Source organism: Carex rostrata, chromosome 3 (genome assembly GCF_964058835.1).
Source record: "Carex rostrata chromosome 3, lpCarRost1.2, whole genome shotgun sequence".
NCBI lineage: Eukaryota > Viridiplantae > Streptophyta > Magnoliopsida > Poales > Cyperaceae > Carex > Carex rostrata.
In genome coordinates, this window is record NC_135920.1 from 4217190 (window position 1) to 4234014 (window position 16825).

The window sequence follows — 16825 nt, forward strand, 5'->3', positions numbered from 1 at the left end:
ACCCGACCAGGAGGTGGTGGCAAGTACGAAGTTGATCAAATCACGGCTCTAACCGCCAAGTTGGATGCTATGCAAAGGGCAATGGACAAGCTAAGTGTGAAGTCGAGCAGCAGCCGCAAGCATGTGTCATGTGTGGTGATGAAAGGCACGCTTATGAGCAATGTCCATTGGTGCAAGCTGAAGAGGAGATCGAGCAGGTTAACTCCATCAACAATGAACCTTCCTTCTTTCCAAAACCCCATTTCAACCGTTCTTACTCCGAGGATCCTATTGAACAACAAAATTGGAAGTGGAATCAAAACAATCCTGCACCATTCAACAGTGCTCCCAAACCCCCTTTCACCAACCCTTCCAACAATAACAACTCTTTCAACAATCCTTCATCTAGCAACACCAATTGGAACAACTCTTCGGGAGGAGGCAACAACCAGAACTTTTACCAAAATGCTTAATTCCCCAATCAGAACAATCGAGCACCTCAAGCTGGCCCTTCCAAACCATATGTGCCTCCCTATGCGACTAACTTCACACATGAGCAAAGGAAAATGAATCAAATTATGTGGGATCAGATGCAATCTATGTCTGCTCAAATAGCTGCTCAGAATAAATTGCTTGAGCAGTTGAGTCACATAGTCGCCTCGAGCCAGCCCCAACCTGGAAAGTTACCTACTCAACCGGAACCAAACCCCAGAGGAGAGGCAAAAGCAATCACCTTGAGAAGTGGGACTCAATACAAGGAACCAACCAACCCAAATGAGCAGATTCCATCTGACGCGACCCGCATTCCATTGACGCGACCCGCGTTAAGCCCTGAAGAAGTGAGTCCTGGTCGCATAGGATCAACAGAACCCGCATCACTGATAGAAGAGCCAGTGGAAGCGACCCGCATTCCAGAGCTGCGACCCGCATCAGGAGAGTCCAAGAATCAGAAAAAGAAGGAGGCTGAGAAACCACCTCCAAATAGGCCACCTGTACCCTTCCCTCAAAGACTGGCTGAAACCAAATTGAACGCACAATTCGCTAATTTTGTTGAGGTTCTTAAAGGGTTGCATATCACGATTCCATTCACCGAAGCTCTAACTCAAATGCCCACTTATGCCAAGTTCTTGAAAGATATCCTATCCAACAAACAAAGCTTGGGGGGGGGCACGAGACGGTATAACTGACGGAGCAGTGCAGCGCCATTTTAAACAGTGATTTACCTCCCAAATTGGACAACCCAGGTAAGTTTTCAATTCCTTGCATTATAGGGAAGGCCACGATCAAGATAGCTCTGTGTGATTTGGGAGCGAGTGTGAGCCTCATGCCTCGCACAATCTTTGATAGATTGGGGGTGGGAGAGCTTAAACCAACTCGGATGTCACTTCAGCTAGCGGACTCCTTGGTAAGACTTCCACTTGGTATAGTCGAAGATGTGCCAGTTCAGGTTGGTAAGTACTATGTGCCTATTGACTTTGTAGTCATGGAAATGGAAGAGGATAAGGAAGTTCCGATCATTTTGGGACGACCCTTTCTTCGAACTGCAGGTGCAATCATTGATGTGTTTCAAGGAACACTGACCTTGAACTTTGGAGGAGAGAAGGTGCGATTCCAGATTGATCGAGCAATGAAGTACCCTTCACCGGTCGAATCTTGTTTCCGAATAGATGCAATCGAAGAATGTCTAACAGAATTGGCAGAGGGATACGTCATTGAACAAATTCATGAGAGTATGCAAAAACATGCTGATTTCTTGTCTGAAATGCAGGTTGAAACAACTCAGTTAGGAGCAATGCTTGGAGCAGATGTGAAGACAGCTGATTTGAGAGAGTCTGGATGCGACCCACAAGGATCGAACGCGAGTCGCATGGAGCTGATGCGACCCGCATCATCACTCAGACAGAGGGAGTGATCCCTGAGCTTAAACCCCTTCCAGCTAATCTCAGATATGAATTCCTTGGTCCAAATCATTTTTTTCCTGTTATTGTAAATGCAGAGTTGGATCCCGATCAGACCGCCAAACTTTTGGAGAAGCTGAAGCTTCACCAAGGAGCAATAGGTTATTCAATCAATGACCTGAAGGGAATCAGCCCGACCATCTGCTCGCACAGAATCTTCCTGGAAGACGATCACAAGCCATCCATTGAACACCAGCGGTGGCTCAATCCAAATCTCCGAGAGGTAGTAAAGAAAGAGATCGTCAAGCTTCTCGATGCAGGTATTATTTACCCGATTTCTAATAGTCAATGGGTGAGTCCAGTCCATGTGGTACCAAAGAAAGGTGGCACAACAGTGGTGAAGAATGAGAGGAATGAGTTAATCCAAACACGTGTGATAAATGGGTATCGCATGTGTATTGATTACAGGAAACTCAATGCAGCCACGCGCAAGGATCACTTTCCCTTGCCATTTGTTGACCAACTCTTAGAAAGGCTTGCTCACCATTCTTACTTTTGCTATCTGGATGGGTACTCCGGGTTTTTCCAGATACCCATTCACCCACAAGACCAAGAAAAGACCACTTTTACCTGTCCCTATGGTACGTATGCGTATCGTAGGATGCCTTTCGGTCTTTGCAATGCACCTGCGACCTTTCAGAGAGCCATGATGGTCATCTTTTCTGATTTCATTGAGCACGAGGTAGAGATTTTCATGGACGGTTTTTTTGTCTATGGTTCGAGTTTTGAATCTTGTTTGACTAACCTTTGAAATATTTTCCAAACTGGTGTTGTTTTGGGGCATGTAGTGACATCCAAAGGGATCGAGGTAGATAAGGCAAAGATCGAAGTAAATCGAAGTAATCGAGAAACTAGCCGTTCCAAGAAATGTTAAAGGGATTCGGAGCTTTCTGGGCCACGCAGGATTCTACCGTTGCTTCATCAAGGATTTTTCTAAAATCGCGAAACCGTTGACCAATCTACTCGTTAAGGATTCTGAATTTGTCTTCACTGACGATTGTGTCAAGTCTTTTTGCAGGTCGAAGGAAGCCCTTGTTTCAGCACCCATCTTGCAACCACCTGACTGGTCCCTCCCTTTTGAGATCATGTGTGACGCTAGCGACTACGCCGTCGGAGCAGTTCTGGGACAGAGGAAGGACAAGAAGCCGTGCGCAATTTACTATGCTAGCAAGGTGCTAGACCCAGCTCAGATGAACTACATAACCACCGAGAAGGAACTTCTCGTGATTGTGTTCGCTCTCGACAAGTTTAGGTCATACTTGGTGGGATCCAAAATAATTGTTTACACAGTCCATGCCGCACTCAGGTATTTGATGAATAAACAAGATGCTAAACCACGCTTAATCAAGTGGATTCTTCTTTTGCAGGAATTTGATCTTGAAATTAGGGATAAGAAAGGAATCGAAAACACTGTGGTGGACCATCTATCCAGACTCCATTTGGAGGGTGAAAGCTCTGCCACTCTGCCAATCAACGACTCTTTCCCTGACGATCAACTCCTATCAGTTTTTGCACTAAACACCACCGATGTGACCCGCCTTCAGTCTGATGCGACTCGCGTTCCAAGTCATGCTACCCGCACTGGACCTCAGTCAGACCCTTGGTATGCAGACATTGCGAACTACTTAGCCTCTGGGATTCTACCTGATACCATGACCTACCAGCAAAGAAAGAAGCTCAAATTGGATGCAAGGTACTACTTTTGGGATGAACCTTTCCTTTTCAATAGGAATTGATGGTATACTCAGGCGTTGTGTGCCACATGAAGAGACACGTTCCATTCTTGAGCACTGCCATTGGTCAGCATATAGAGGCCATGCTTCATTCTCCAAGACAGCTGCCAAGGTATTGCAATCAGGTTTCTATTGGCCTACTCTTTTCAAGGATGCGCAGACCTTGGTCACAGTCTGTGACAAGTGTCAACGAATTGGGAACATTACCAAACGCAATGAGATGCCTCTCAACTCCATCTTGGAGGTAGAAGTCTTGGATGTCCGGGGGATTGATTTCATGGGACCATTCCCACCATCCTATGGATATGAGTACATTCTGGTTGTTGTGGATTACTTCTCCAAGTGGGTCGAAGCTGTGCCATGTCGAAAGGCTGACTCGAATGCAGTGAAGCGCATGTTTAACGACATCATTTTTCCGCGCTTTGGAGTTCCACAAGCTGTTATCAGTGACGGTGGCAAGCATTTCGTTAATCGTCAATTCAACAATCTCCTGAGTCGCCACGGGGTGACCCACAAGGTTACCACTTCCTATCACCCTCAATCCAATGGTCAAGTGAAATTTCAAACAGGGAAATCAAGTCTATCTTGGAGAAAACCGTAGCAAGGACACGGAAGGATTGGTCTTTGAAGCTGAATGATGCACTGTGGGCGTATCAAACTGCTTCCAAAATGCCGATTGGGATGAGCCCTTTCAAGTTGGTATACGGTAAGCCATGCCATCTACCCGTGGAGATTGAACACAAGGCGTTCTGGACTACACGAGCCATCAACATGGACATGCTGGAGGCTGGAGAGAAGCGTATCCTTGACTTACATGAGTTGGAGGAAATGCGCTTACACTCCTATGAGAACGCAAGGATCTAAAAGGAAAAGACCAAGCAAATTCACGACAAGCATATCAGGTCTCGCGATTTCAATGAAGGAGATCTTGTCATTTTGTTTAATTCTAGATTGAGACTCTTTCCAGGGAAATTGAAGTCTAGGTGGTCTGGACCGTTTGTGGTTAAGAAAGTGTTCAATTTTGGTGCAGTCGAGATTGGGAATGACACGTGTGGAACTTTCAAGGTTAACGGCCAGCGTCTCAAGCACTACGTCACTAATCACCCTCGTCCCGAACGATTTGTGCAGGATCTATCCGATCCTGTTTCAACCAAAACTTAGCGGAAGATGGTCAAGCTAACGACCTAAAAACAAGCGCTCCTTGGGAGGCAGCCTAAGCTTATTCTTTTCAATTATTCTTTTTGATTCTTTGTTTAGCATATTGTTTCACGCTATTCTGCACTTAGGTAGTTTAGTCTATGTAGTCAATGTGACCCGCGTCAATCCCATGCTAACCAAGCGATGCGACCTCCGTTGTCATAGTGCGACCTCTGAAGCTTCGCGCGACTCTCATACCTTGAGACGCGACTCGCATTGCGACCTCTGAAGCTTCGCGCGACTCTCATACCTTGAGATGCGACCTCCGTTGTCATAGACCTGACGCGACTCGTGTCAGCTTCAATGGATGCAGCATTAATGAGGCGCGTTGCCCAAGCGACGCGACTCCTCCTTCTTAAACCCTCCTTCTACCCTTCTCCTCCACCGTAGAGAGAAAGAGAGAAAGAGAGAAAGAGAGAAAGAGCGAGAGAAGAAGAATGGGAGAAAGAGAGAAAGGAAGAACGGGAGGAAGAGAGGAAGAGGGAGATCGGCCACGGACGCGCCATCCTTCTTCCACCGAGCCCTTTGCACCATTGCCGCGCCTCGATCTCCCCTGACGCGACCCGCTTCCTAGCCAACGCGACCCGCGTTAACCCCCACGCGCCTCGTTTCATGGATGCCCCCAGAACCCCCAATGTTCAACGAGCGCCGATCCAAGAACAACCAAGAGCGTAGGCAGCGACTTCTCAAGGAGCAACAAGCACTTCTCGCCCAACAACAACAGATGGCTGCCCGCTCGCCATCTCCCGCACCCGCATCTCCTGCTATGACTGATTCATCACACAGTGGTACTCATTCTCACTTTTCTTCTCATTCTTCTTCTTATCACCCTTCTTCCTCTTCTCATGCTGCAGCAGGGACCAATGTCGAGTACGTCTCGGAGGATTCTGACGCCGTATCTGCTGAGTACACTCCTTGTGCTGAGCAATACCCTGATCCTCACTTCTCTTTCACGAGTCGCGGCATGGTCGATCGGTTTGAACGCCTGAAACAGCGCAAGTTCGAGAATACACGCCGTATCAATGCCGAGGTCCTCCATGCATTTGGAGTTTACATCGACTTCTGCCGCATGACAGAGCAGATAGGGTTCTGCCCGCCTTTTGGGGTATTGAGCGGCCATGCTACGACGAGCTTACTCTCGAGTTTCTCTCTTCTCTCAAGATCAGGTATGACCCTCAAAACCAACCCTACATCAAATTCCAAATGCGTAGTCAGACTTGGCGTGCAGGTATCTCTGAGCTTCGCGAGTGGTTCGGGTTTGCACCAAACCCTGACACCGACTCTCTCAATTTCCGGGTGGGTTTCGACAAAGATCATTTATGGCGCCTGATTACTGGTATGGAGACAGCTACTAGCAATCAGTACAGGGGCCTCGCCATCCCTCACCCAGTCCTTCGTTGAATTCAGCGAGCCCTATCCAACACCATCTTCGCACGAGGCGAGACGGTTGCTAGAGCTAACGAGGAGGATCTACAGTGCTGGACCACATGCTGCGTCGCAATGTGGAGTTAGAGCGGCCCGACCTGATGCTCTTCATGGTCCGACACTGGATCAGCATCTAGCAGAACAAGAAGGTGGGTGGTTCCATCCATATTGGCGCCTATGTGACTCTCATCGCTGACAAGATAGGCGTATCGACCGCAGGTTTCACTCAATCAAAGGGGCCGATTCTCATGGATGCAAAGGCCTATCAGTCAGCAGCTTTCATTAAGATCGCACGAGGCCTGCCAACCACAGTGACCGATATTTTTGGCGCCTGCAGAATGGTACTCAGTTTCAGCTGCCCATCCGAGCACCCATCTCCTATGAGGATGAGAGCACTTGGCTTTTTACTGGACCACAGCCGGCTGAGAGACCCCCATCACCACCTCTTGCTCCTCACCATCCACCATCTCCAGTCATGAGAGTGCCATCTCCTATTATTCCATTTCACCCTCCTCCTCCCATTGCTGATGTGGACATGACTGACGCCCCCAGCTCATCTCACCAGGCCCCTGCCTCTACCTCTGCAGTAGTCCCATCTTACCTAGCTACACTATCTCATCCATCCGACCCCACCATCGATGACCTGTACCGTCTTATCTCGGACATGCAGGCTACTCAGATTTCCATGCAAGCCACTCAGCTTGAGATTCAGTCCACTCTGATCAATCAGGGTGATACTCTCAGTGGCATCCAGATGGATCTGTCAGGTCAGGACTCGCGACTCAGATCACTCAAGGATCAGATGCATGACTGGCGTTTCTATGAGGATCACGGGTACTGGCCCACTCGTCCACCTCCCCATCACTGATCAGGTTCGTTTTTCTTTTCTCCCATCTTTGCTTTATCTTTCGGTCTTGAAGCATTGAGGACAATGCTCGGACTAAGCTTGGGGGGGTGCTTTTACATTTTATTATGACCTTTAGAACCTTTTCTTTTAATAGACCATGTTTACTTTTCTTGCATATGTAGGTAAATAAATTTAAAATTTGCATGAATTGTTTGATTCAGGGATTATGTGAACCATCTTGGTAATAATTAACCTGTTCTTGGATTGATTAGAACTAACACCATGGTTGACTACTCAATTGATTAGATTGAGATTGTTTTGTGAAATTAAAAAGACGAAAACCTGGATTGTATCGACAAAAGCATTTGAAATCTGAAATGTACCTTTCAAAATAAGGAAACGGGATTTCAAGAAAGATTGGGATATTCACTGGTATGAAAGAATATCAGCGAATGTGTGTATTCATGGTATATGTAATAAAAAAAGAATTGAAAAGACGGAGAATATAAGAGTACTGGCAATAAGTCCTTCGGGACGCCTTTGAGCTCGTCTCCCAATTAAAACATAAAAAATAGTACTGGCACAATCCATTCGGATGCCTTTGAGCTCGATAGAACATAAATAGATTTTTGCATATATCAACACGCTATGTCCGCAACTTTCTGACCCAAGTTTGTTTCAAGCTTGGGGGAATCAAGATCCGTAAGAATCACCACGAACAAGGGTACAACTTCAGTCTAAAAGTGAAAATTGATAAAATCCGAGTTCTTAGTCTTTTCAAATAACAAAACATCTCAGAATGAGAAGTTGAGTGATCGTATTGTGCGGTGAATCAAAATCAATTCAAGAAAAGTCCGAATTGTTGTCAAAATGATTCTCGAAATTCCTGATAATAACAACTCATGCAAGGTTTCACATTTAGGAACTTAACCAAGAAGGAGCTACAGCAGAGGTGGATGCATGAAAGCGGGGCGCATCTGATGGGAGGCGGGCCGCGTCATCTCTGGCGCGGGTCACGTCCATGTTAATGTGGGTCGCGTCTGGCATATCCACATCAGGGTCCCGAGGAGAAGAAGGGTGTGGCTGGACAGGAGGGGTGATGGTGGTGCCTGTGCAGCTGGTTACGGCCCAGTGTATAGCCAAGTGCGCTCGTGATCGAATGAGAGGGGTGCGCTGAGGGGCATCTGATGCTGAGTGCCATCCGGCATACGCCAATAGTACCGGTCGCGGTGGTTGGCAGTGCCTCGTTCGATCCTGAGGAAAGTGGCTTGTTGGTAGGCCTTGGCATCCATGATGATCGGACCTCTGGAGATAGTGAGGTCAGTGGTCGGAACAACTACCTTGTCAGCAATGAGAGTGACATAGGCACCGATGGTGACTTGGCCCCTTATCTTCTTGTTTTGCTGGATACCAAGCTAGTGACGGACCATGAAGAGCATCAAATCTGGCCGCTCTAACTCCTGGTCCCTATAGAGCATGAAATCCATCAACTGGAGGTCCTCCTCATTGGCACGGGCCACGGTCTCACCGCATGTAAAGATAGTGACAGCAAGGGCCCGCTGGATGCAACGGAGGACTGGGTGGGGAATAGAAAGACCCCGGTATTGGTTGCTGGTGGTAACCTGCATCCCAGAGATCAAACGCCAGAAGTGGTCCTTATCCATCCCGACGCGAAAATCAAGGGTGGTAGTCTCGGGATCTGGTAGAAAGCCAAACCACTCATGAAGGGTGGCAACAGGAGCACAGTATAGCCCATTGTGCATCCAGAACTTGATGTAAGGCTGATCATTGGGGTTGTACTTGAGCTGGAGAGAGGAGAGGAACTCAAGCGTGAGCTCTTGATAACTGTTGCGCTAGATACCCCAGAAGGCCGGAGTAAACCCAATCCTTTCTGTGAGTCGGGTGAAGTCTATGTAGACTCCCAATGAGTGGAGGGTCCCAAAGTGGGTGTTGTCGTAACGTCTCTGCTGCAGGATCTCAAAGTGGTTAAACATGCGACGGGAGAGGATGGTGAAGTGTGGAGGGTAGTTGTCGGCCCTCACAGTGTAATCACTAGACTGGTGGTGGGAACCCTCAGAATCGTAGAACTCGGCATCAGGTAAACCTACTGCAGCATGTGGAGACGGGTGATAAGAAGAATGAGAAGAAGAATGAGAAGAAGTACCTTGTGGTGAGTCGGGTTCTTGTGGTGGCTCAGAAGACGAGGGTGGGCGCGCAGGTGGTTCTGCTTGGAGTGCCTGCTGGGCACGGAGAGCACGCTGCCGATGCTCGTGGTTCTGCTTGGAATGGCGTTCGTTGAACATTGATGCTCTGTAGTGAAGGTGATGTTGGCTGCGTTGCCTGTGATGCGGGTCGCGTCGGGTTAGGTCAGAGCACAGCAATGGCAAAAGCGGCGGTGAAGAAGAAGAGGTGGTCAAGGCAGCGGCCCGGGATGGTGGTAGGGGTTTGGAGAGATGGGGTGTGCCGCTCAGTGGAGAGGTCTCGGCAACGAGAGGGAGACGGCGAAGGGTGGAGAATCGAGGAGAGATGGGAGAGTACGGCCATGGTTTGGGAATGTGAGGTCGAACTCGGGTAGCGCTGAGAAGAAGAGAAGGAGGTCAGGTGCACTGTAGAGGAAGAAAGGTGAAGCGATGCGGGTTAAGTAGAGGAGGTCACGCCGTTTCAGCGCGTAATGGATGCGCCTCTTTAATGCTGCATCGGTTGGCACTGACGCGGGTCGCGTCGCTCCTCAAGCGGGCCGCATGGACCGTAAGCGAGTCGAGTGTCGGCAACGGAGGTCGCGTTGGTCACCAGGCTCGGAGGTGATGCGCCACGTAATGAAATCCATGCGGGTCGCGTCGAGTCATGAACTGGCTGTCTTTATCCTGTTAACTTCCTAATGCAAAACAGCTGAAAACTAATAATAAGATGAAAGATATGCAAAAATGAACATTTAATTAATCTAAGTGCAAGAAAATTAAAAAAAGAACTTGGGTTGCCTCCCAAGAAGCGCTTATTTTAGGTCTCAAGCCTGACCACCTTTTGCTAAGCTTCGTCTGGCACAGGATCGAAGAGATCCTGAGTGAATCGGTCGGGGCGAGGATGATCAGCAATGTAGTGCTTGAGACGCTGACCATTGACCTTGAAAGTTCCACATGTTTCATTTCCAATGTCAATCGCACCAAAATTGTACACCTTCTTAACCACAAACGGGCTGGACCATCTAGACTTCAGTTTACCTGGAAAAAGTCTCAACCTAAAGTTAAACAAAAGTACAAGATCACCTTATTTGAATTCGCGAGGTATGATACGCTTGTCATGAATCAGCTTGGTATTTTATTTATAGATCCTCGCATTCTCATAGAAGTATAAGCGCATTTCCTCCAATTCGTGTAAGTCAAGGATATGCTTTTCTCCAGCTTCAAGCATGTCCATGTTGATGGCTCACGTGGCCCGAAATGCTTTGTGTTCGAGCTCCACAGGTAGGTGGCATGGCTTTCCCATACACCAGCCTGAAAGGGCTCATCCCAATCGGTGTCTTGAAGGCTGTTCGGTACACCCAAAGTGCAGCTTGACCATTAGATGGACTTGATTTCCCTGTTATAAACTTCAGCTTGACCATTAGATTGAGGGTGATAAGAAGTAGATACCTTATGGGTTACCCCATGACGACTCAGGAGATTGTCGAACTGGCGGTTGATAAAGTTCTTGCCTCCATCACTAATAACAGCTCGTAGTACGCCAAAGCGCGGAAAAATGATGTCATTAAACAGTCGCTTTACTGCATTCGAGTCTGCTTTCTGACATGCCACTGCTTCAACCCATTTGGATACATAGTCTACTGCAACCAGGATGTACTCATACCCACATGATGATGAGAATGGTCCCATGAAATCAATACCCCACACATCAAAGATTTCTACCTCGAGAACTAAATTGAGAGGCATCTCGTTGCGCTTAGTAATGTTCCCGGTTCGTTGACACTTGTCACAGGCCATGACTAAGGTTCATGCATCCCTGAAAAGAGAAGGCCAAAAGAAACCCGATTGCAATACCTTAGATGCTGTTTTGGAGAACGAAGCATGGTCCCCACAGGCAAATGAATGGCATTGCTCAAGAATGGAGTGCAACTCCTCGAATGGCACACATCTTCTGAATACGCCATCAACACCTGTTTTGAAAAGAAAGGGGTCATCCTAAAAATAGTATTTAGCATCTTACCTGAGCTTCTTCTTTTGTTGGTAGGTCATGGTGTCAGGTAGCACCCTGGAAGACAAGTAATTGGCGATGTCTGCATACCAAGGAATGGACTGGCTTCTAACGTGACCTGCGTGGCTGCTCATGCGACCTGCGTTGTTGTTCATGCGGCTTGCATTATGGGTATCCAGGGCTAAAACTGAGAGGAGGTGTTCATCAAGGAACGAGTCATTGATCGGCAACTCGTCAAAGCTCTTTTCTTCCAAGCGAAGTCAAGATAGATGGTCAGCTACGGTGTTTTCGACTCCTTTCTTGTCTCTAATTTCAATATCAAATTCCTGCAAGAGAAGAATCCACCTAATCAAACAAGGTTTTGCATCTTGTTTACTTAGCAAATACCTGAGTGTGGCATGGTCGGTATAGACAACTATCTTCGAGCCAACCAGGTATGATCTAAATTTTTCAAGAGCAAACACAACTGCAAGAAGTTCCTTCTCGGTGATTGTGTAGTTCATCTGGGCTGGATCTAGCACCTTGCTAGCATAATAAATAGCGTACGGCCGTTTATCTTTCCTTTTCCCTAGAACTGCTCCTACTGCATAGTCACTCGCATCGCACATGATCTCGAATGGCAGAGACCAATCAGGTAGTTGTAAAATGGGCACTGAGATAAGGGCTTCCTTCAAACTACAAAAAGACTTAACACAATCATCAGTGAAAACAAATTCAGAATCTTTAATAAGTAAATTAGTCACTGGCTTCTTAATTTTAGAAAAGTACTTAATGAAGCGGCGGTAGAATCCTGCATGGCCAAGAAAACTACTAACTCCTTTAACACATGTGGGGATTGGAAGTTTCTCAATCACTTCGATTTTCGCCTTATGAACCTCGATTCCCTTGGATGTTACAACATGTCCCAGAACAACACCTTCTTGGACCATGAAGTGACATTTCTCCCAATTGAGAATTAAATTCACTTCTTCACATTTCTGCAAAATCTTACACAGGTTAGTTAAACAAGAGTCAAAACAGGCACCATACACAGAAAAGTCATCCATAAAGACTTCAACCTCATTCTCAATAAAATCAGAAAATATGGCCATCATGGCTCTTTGAAAGGTTGCTGGTGCGTTACAAAGACCAAAGGGCATCCTACGATATACAAACGTACCATAGGGACAAGTAAAAGTGGTTTTTTCTTGGTCTTGTAGGTGGATTGGTATTTGGAAGAAACCAGAATAACCATCAAGATAACAAAAGTAAGAGTGATTAGCAAGCCTTTTGAGGAGCTGGTCAACAAATGGTAGAGGGAAATGATCCTTGCGTGTTGCTGCGTTAAGCTTCCTGTAGTCAACGCACATTCGGTATCCAGTCACCACAAGCGTTTGGATCAGTTCATTCTTGTCATTCTTAACCACTGTTGTGCCTCCCTTCTTTGGCACCACATGGATAGGGCTTACCCATTCTCTATCAGAAATCAGGTAGATAATACCTACATCAAGAAGTTTAAAAATTTATTTTTTCACTACCTCTTTCAGATTTGGGTTGAGCCGTCGCTGGTGTTCAACAGATGGTTTGTGATCATCTTCCAGTAAAATCCTATGCGAACAGATAGACGGGCTGATTCCTTTCAAGTCCTTGATTGAATACCCGATTGTGCCTGTGAATCCTCAGCTTTTCCAGAAGTTTGGCGGTTTGATCGGGGTTTAAACCTGCATTGACAATCACAGGAAAAAAGTTATCTGGACCGACGAATTCATACCTAAGATTGGCTGGAAGAGTCTTAAGTTCAAGAGTTGGAGCCTCTGTTTGGACTTTGACGCGGTCCGCGTTGGTGTCATGCAACTCGCGTGCAGACCTCGCATCGATTTCATGCGACTCACTTCCTCTGCGCTCCAAGTCTTCAGACAGTGGGACGCGACTCGTGTCAGATTCATGCGGCTCGCGTCGAAGTCCTTGCAGATCATCTGTCTGCACATCCGCTGCACAAATTGATTCCAATGCATCTGTTTCAACCTGCAACTCAGATAAATAGTCAGCATGTTCATTCATACGCTCATTAATTTGTGCAAGGAAGTAGTCATCTGCCAGATCTGTTAGGCATTCTTCAAATACATCTACTCGAAAACAAGACTCGGTTGGCGAAGGGTACTTCATAGCGCGATCGATTTGGAAATGTACCTTCTCAACTCCTATGTTCAAGGTTAGCGTTCCATGACAGACATCAATTATGGCACCTGCAGTTCTTAGAAAAGGTCGTCCCAGAATAATAGGGACTTCCTTATCCTCTTCCATTTCCATAACAAGAAAGTCAGCAAGTACATAGAATTTACCAACCTGAACTGGCACATCCTCCACTATACCAAGTGGAAGTCTTACCGAAGAATCTGCTAGCTGTAAAGTCATTCACATTGGTTTTAGCTAACCTACTCCCATTCGATCAAAGATAGTGCGTGGCATGAGACTCACGGTAGCTCCCAAATCGCACAGAGCTTTCTTATTCGTGGCTTTCCCTAAAGTGCAAGGAATGAAAAACTTACCAGGGTCTTCTAGTTTATGTGGTAGCTCACTTCTTAGAATGGCACTGCACTATTCTGTCAGTTTCACCATCTCGTGGCCCCCCAAGTTTCGCTTGTTAGATAGGATGTCTTTCAAGAATTTGGCATAGGTGGGCATTTGAGTCAAGGCTTCGGTGAACAGGATGGTTATTTGTAGTTGCTTGATGACTTCAACGAACTTGGCGAATTGTGAGTTCAACCTAGTCTCAGCTAGTCTCTGTGGAAAGGGTACAGGTGGCCAGTACGGTGGTGGTTTTCCAGTCGCCTTCTTTTTTTTACTTTCAGATTCATCTAATGCGATCCACATAGGGCTGTTGCGGTCCGCGTCCACAGGGGCCTCAACACTGACTGCAGGTCGAGTTGGCTCAACACGACCAGTGTTTTCTTCTTCAGGTGGTGACGTGGAGCGCGTGTCAGCGATGCGATCCGCGTGCTCTACGGTCTGGTCTGTTGGCTTGACTGGTCCTTCATAATGAGTCCCACTTCGCAGAGTAATCGCCTTAGCCTCGTTCCTGGGGTTTGGTTCTGGCTGGCCAGGCAGCTTTCCAGGTTGAGGTTGTGTCATGGCTGTGGTGACTATGTGACTCAACTACTCCAATAACTTATTCTAAGCTGTCATTTGAGTAGACATCGATTGTATCTGTTCCCACACTATCTGGTTCATTTTCCCTTGCTCATGTGTGAAATCATTTGCATAGGGAGGCACATATGGTTTGGAAGGATCGGATTGAGGTGCTTGGTTGGGAGGGAAAGAAGTGTTCTGATAGAAGTTCTTGTTGTTGTTGTTGTTGGACGATGGATTGTTAAAGGAGTTGTTTAAGGGTGGTTTGGCAGAGTTGTTGAATGGTGCAGAATTGTTCTGTTTCCACCTCCAGTTTTGTTGTTCAATCGAATCTTTGGAGTAGGATCGGTTGAATGGACGTTTTGGGAAGTAAGACGGCTCGTTGTTGAGAGAATTTACTTGTTCAAGTTCTTCTCTGTCCCTTTGCACCAATGGGCAGTTCTCATGAGAATGTCCCTCATCTCCACACATGACACATGGTTCCGGTTTATGGTTGGCGACAAATTTCACACTCAACTTTTCAACTACCTTCTGCATGGCTTCCAGCTTGGCGGTCAGAGCAGTAATCTGATCAACTTCAAATTTTTCGCCACCTCCAGGTCGGGAGTTGTCGCGACCGAACCATTATTGGTTTTGCGCCATGTTATCGATCAGATCCATAGCTTCCTGAGGTTCTCTTGACATCAGAGCTCCACCTGCAACAGCATCAATAGAGGTACGAGTGCTTTCAGTTAAACCATCATAGAAAGTCTGAATCAACAACCAGTTAGGAATACCGTGGTGCGGACAAGAATACTGTAACTCTCTAAACCTTTCCCATGCCTCATTCAGGGGTTCATGAAACCTTTGCCTAAAGCTGATCAGTTGGGTTCTTACCTTGGCAGTTCTTTTATGATGGAAAAATCTAGTCAAAAACAGTTTGAACAAATCCCTCCAATTTGTAATAGAATCCCTTGGTAGTGACCCTAACCATATCTTGGCCTTATCCCTAAGAGTAAAAGGAAACAAAGCAAGTTTGGTGTAATCGGCTATTGCCCCATTGGTTTTAATGGTGGTACAGCACTCGAGAAAAGTTTGGAGATGGGCATGTGGATCTTCATGATCCATGCCATGGAAGGTGTTCTACTGCACAATATTGACAACTCCCAGATTGAAGTTCGGTTGCTATCCTGCAATTCTTGGCAGCCTGATAGTACCTCTTACATCTCCAGCTCTCGATACATTGAACTCGCGTAAGGTCCTTGGCACGAAATTGCCCATGTCCTCATTGTCAGTTAGATCCGCCTCCATGTCTCTGGCGTTTCTCTCCTCTCGTTCCTTAGCCTCACGTTCCCTGGCTTCCCTGTCCTAATCATTCATCCTTAGTTGTTCGGAATTCACAAAACCTGTCTCTTCCACGTGGGTCTAGTCAGGTGTGACACAGGTCGCATTGAGAGGGACGCGGGTCGCGTTGAGAGGTGGTTGTGCAGAAACAGAGGCGTCAGAAAGTGGCCCTTTGCTCCTCAACTGGTAGTAACCTATGGGAGGTGGTACGAATGCAAGTTTTCCTAAGAGAGAGAAAAAGTAAAGAAAAGATACAAGTTAAAATCTAGATTAACTAAAATAAACAAAAATCTAGTAAACAAATGATGCCGTCCCCGGCAACGGTGCCAAAAACTTGTTCACACAAAAGTATGCACAAGGTTTCAATACAGCAAGCTATACTTTTTAACCTTGTTTACATCTTTCGAGTCGGATTGCAAGTGGACATTCCTATCGAGCAGTATATTCAGGGTATCGATCCACAGGACAGTTCAAATATAGACTGGACTCTGCTTAAATCGATTAGGTACTAGAAGTTTGAAGAAGGTTGATTTGGTTTGTTTTAAGTTCTTAAATTTGATTGTAAGAATTAAAAAACATAAAGTAAAGTTTGGTTTTAATTCAAATTTAAAAAGCGTTTCCAGTGTTTCTGATTTCATCTTCCACTTTGCCTCTCAGCACCAGCCACGCGACCCACTTCCTTTCAGAAGAGACCCTTGTGACGCGACCCACGTCAGGTATGATGCGGCCCGCGTGGGCTTCGAGGGTAATACAACGTGCTCTGTTTCTTTGTTGTTTCTTTGTGTAAGGTTCTACTGACCGTACCTAATGTCCTAAACCTCAACTCTCGTATGTTGGCTTAATAAACTTGGTAACAGAAATGCAATTTCACCTTCTTAGGTTTCCAACTCTAAACTATCGTTTATTTGTATTCAACCTAAGTTATTTGTCAGGTTTACTAAAGGAATCCATTATCTTACAATAAATGGAAAGTTTCACCTCACGATTACTATTTGGCTTTTAAAGACCTACCTCAAATACTTGGTCTGGTTGAGAGAAACATCAAGGTCAAATTACTAGAAGAGATG

The 16825-nt window shown here is 46.4% G+C and overlaps 1 pseudogene; it reads left to right on the forward strand.

Annotated features, from left to right (window-relative positions):
• The first annotated feature begins 545 nt into the window (after window positions 1-545).
• LOC144551796 (uncharacterized) lies at window positions 546-1752 on the forward strand (annotated as a pseudogene).
• The last annotated feature ends 15073 nt before the right edge of the window (window positions 1753-16825 follow it).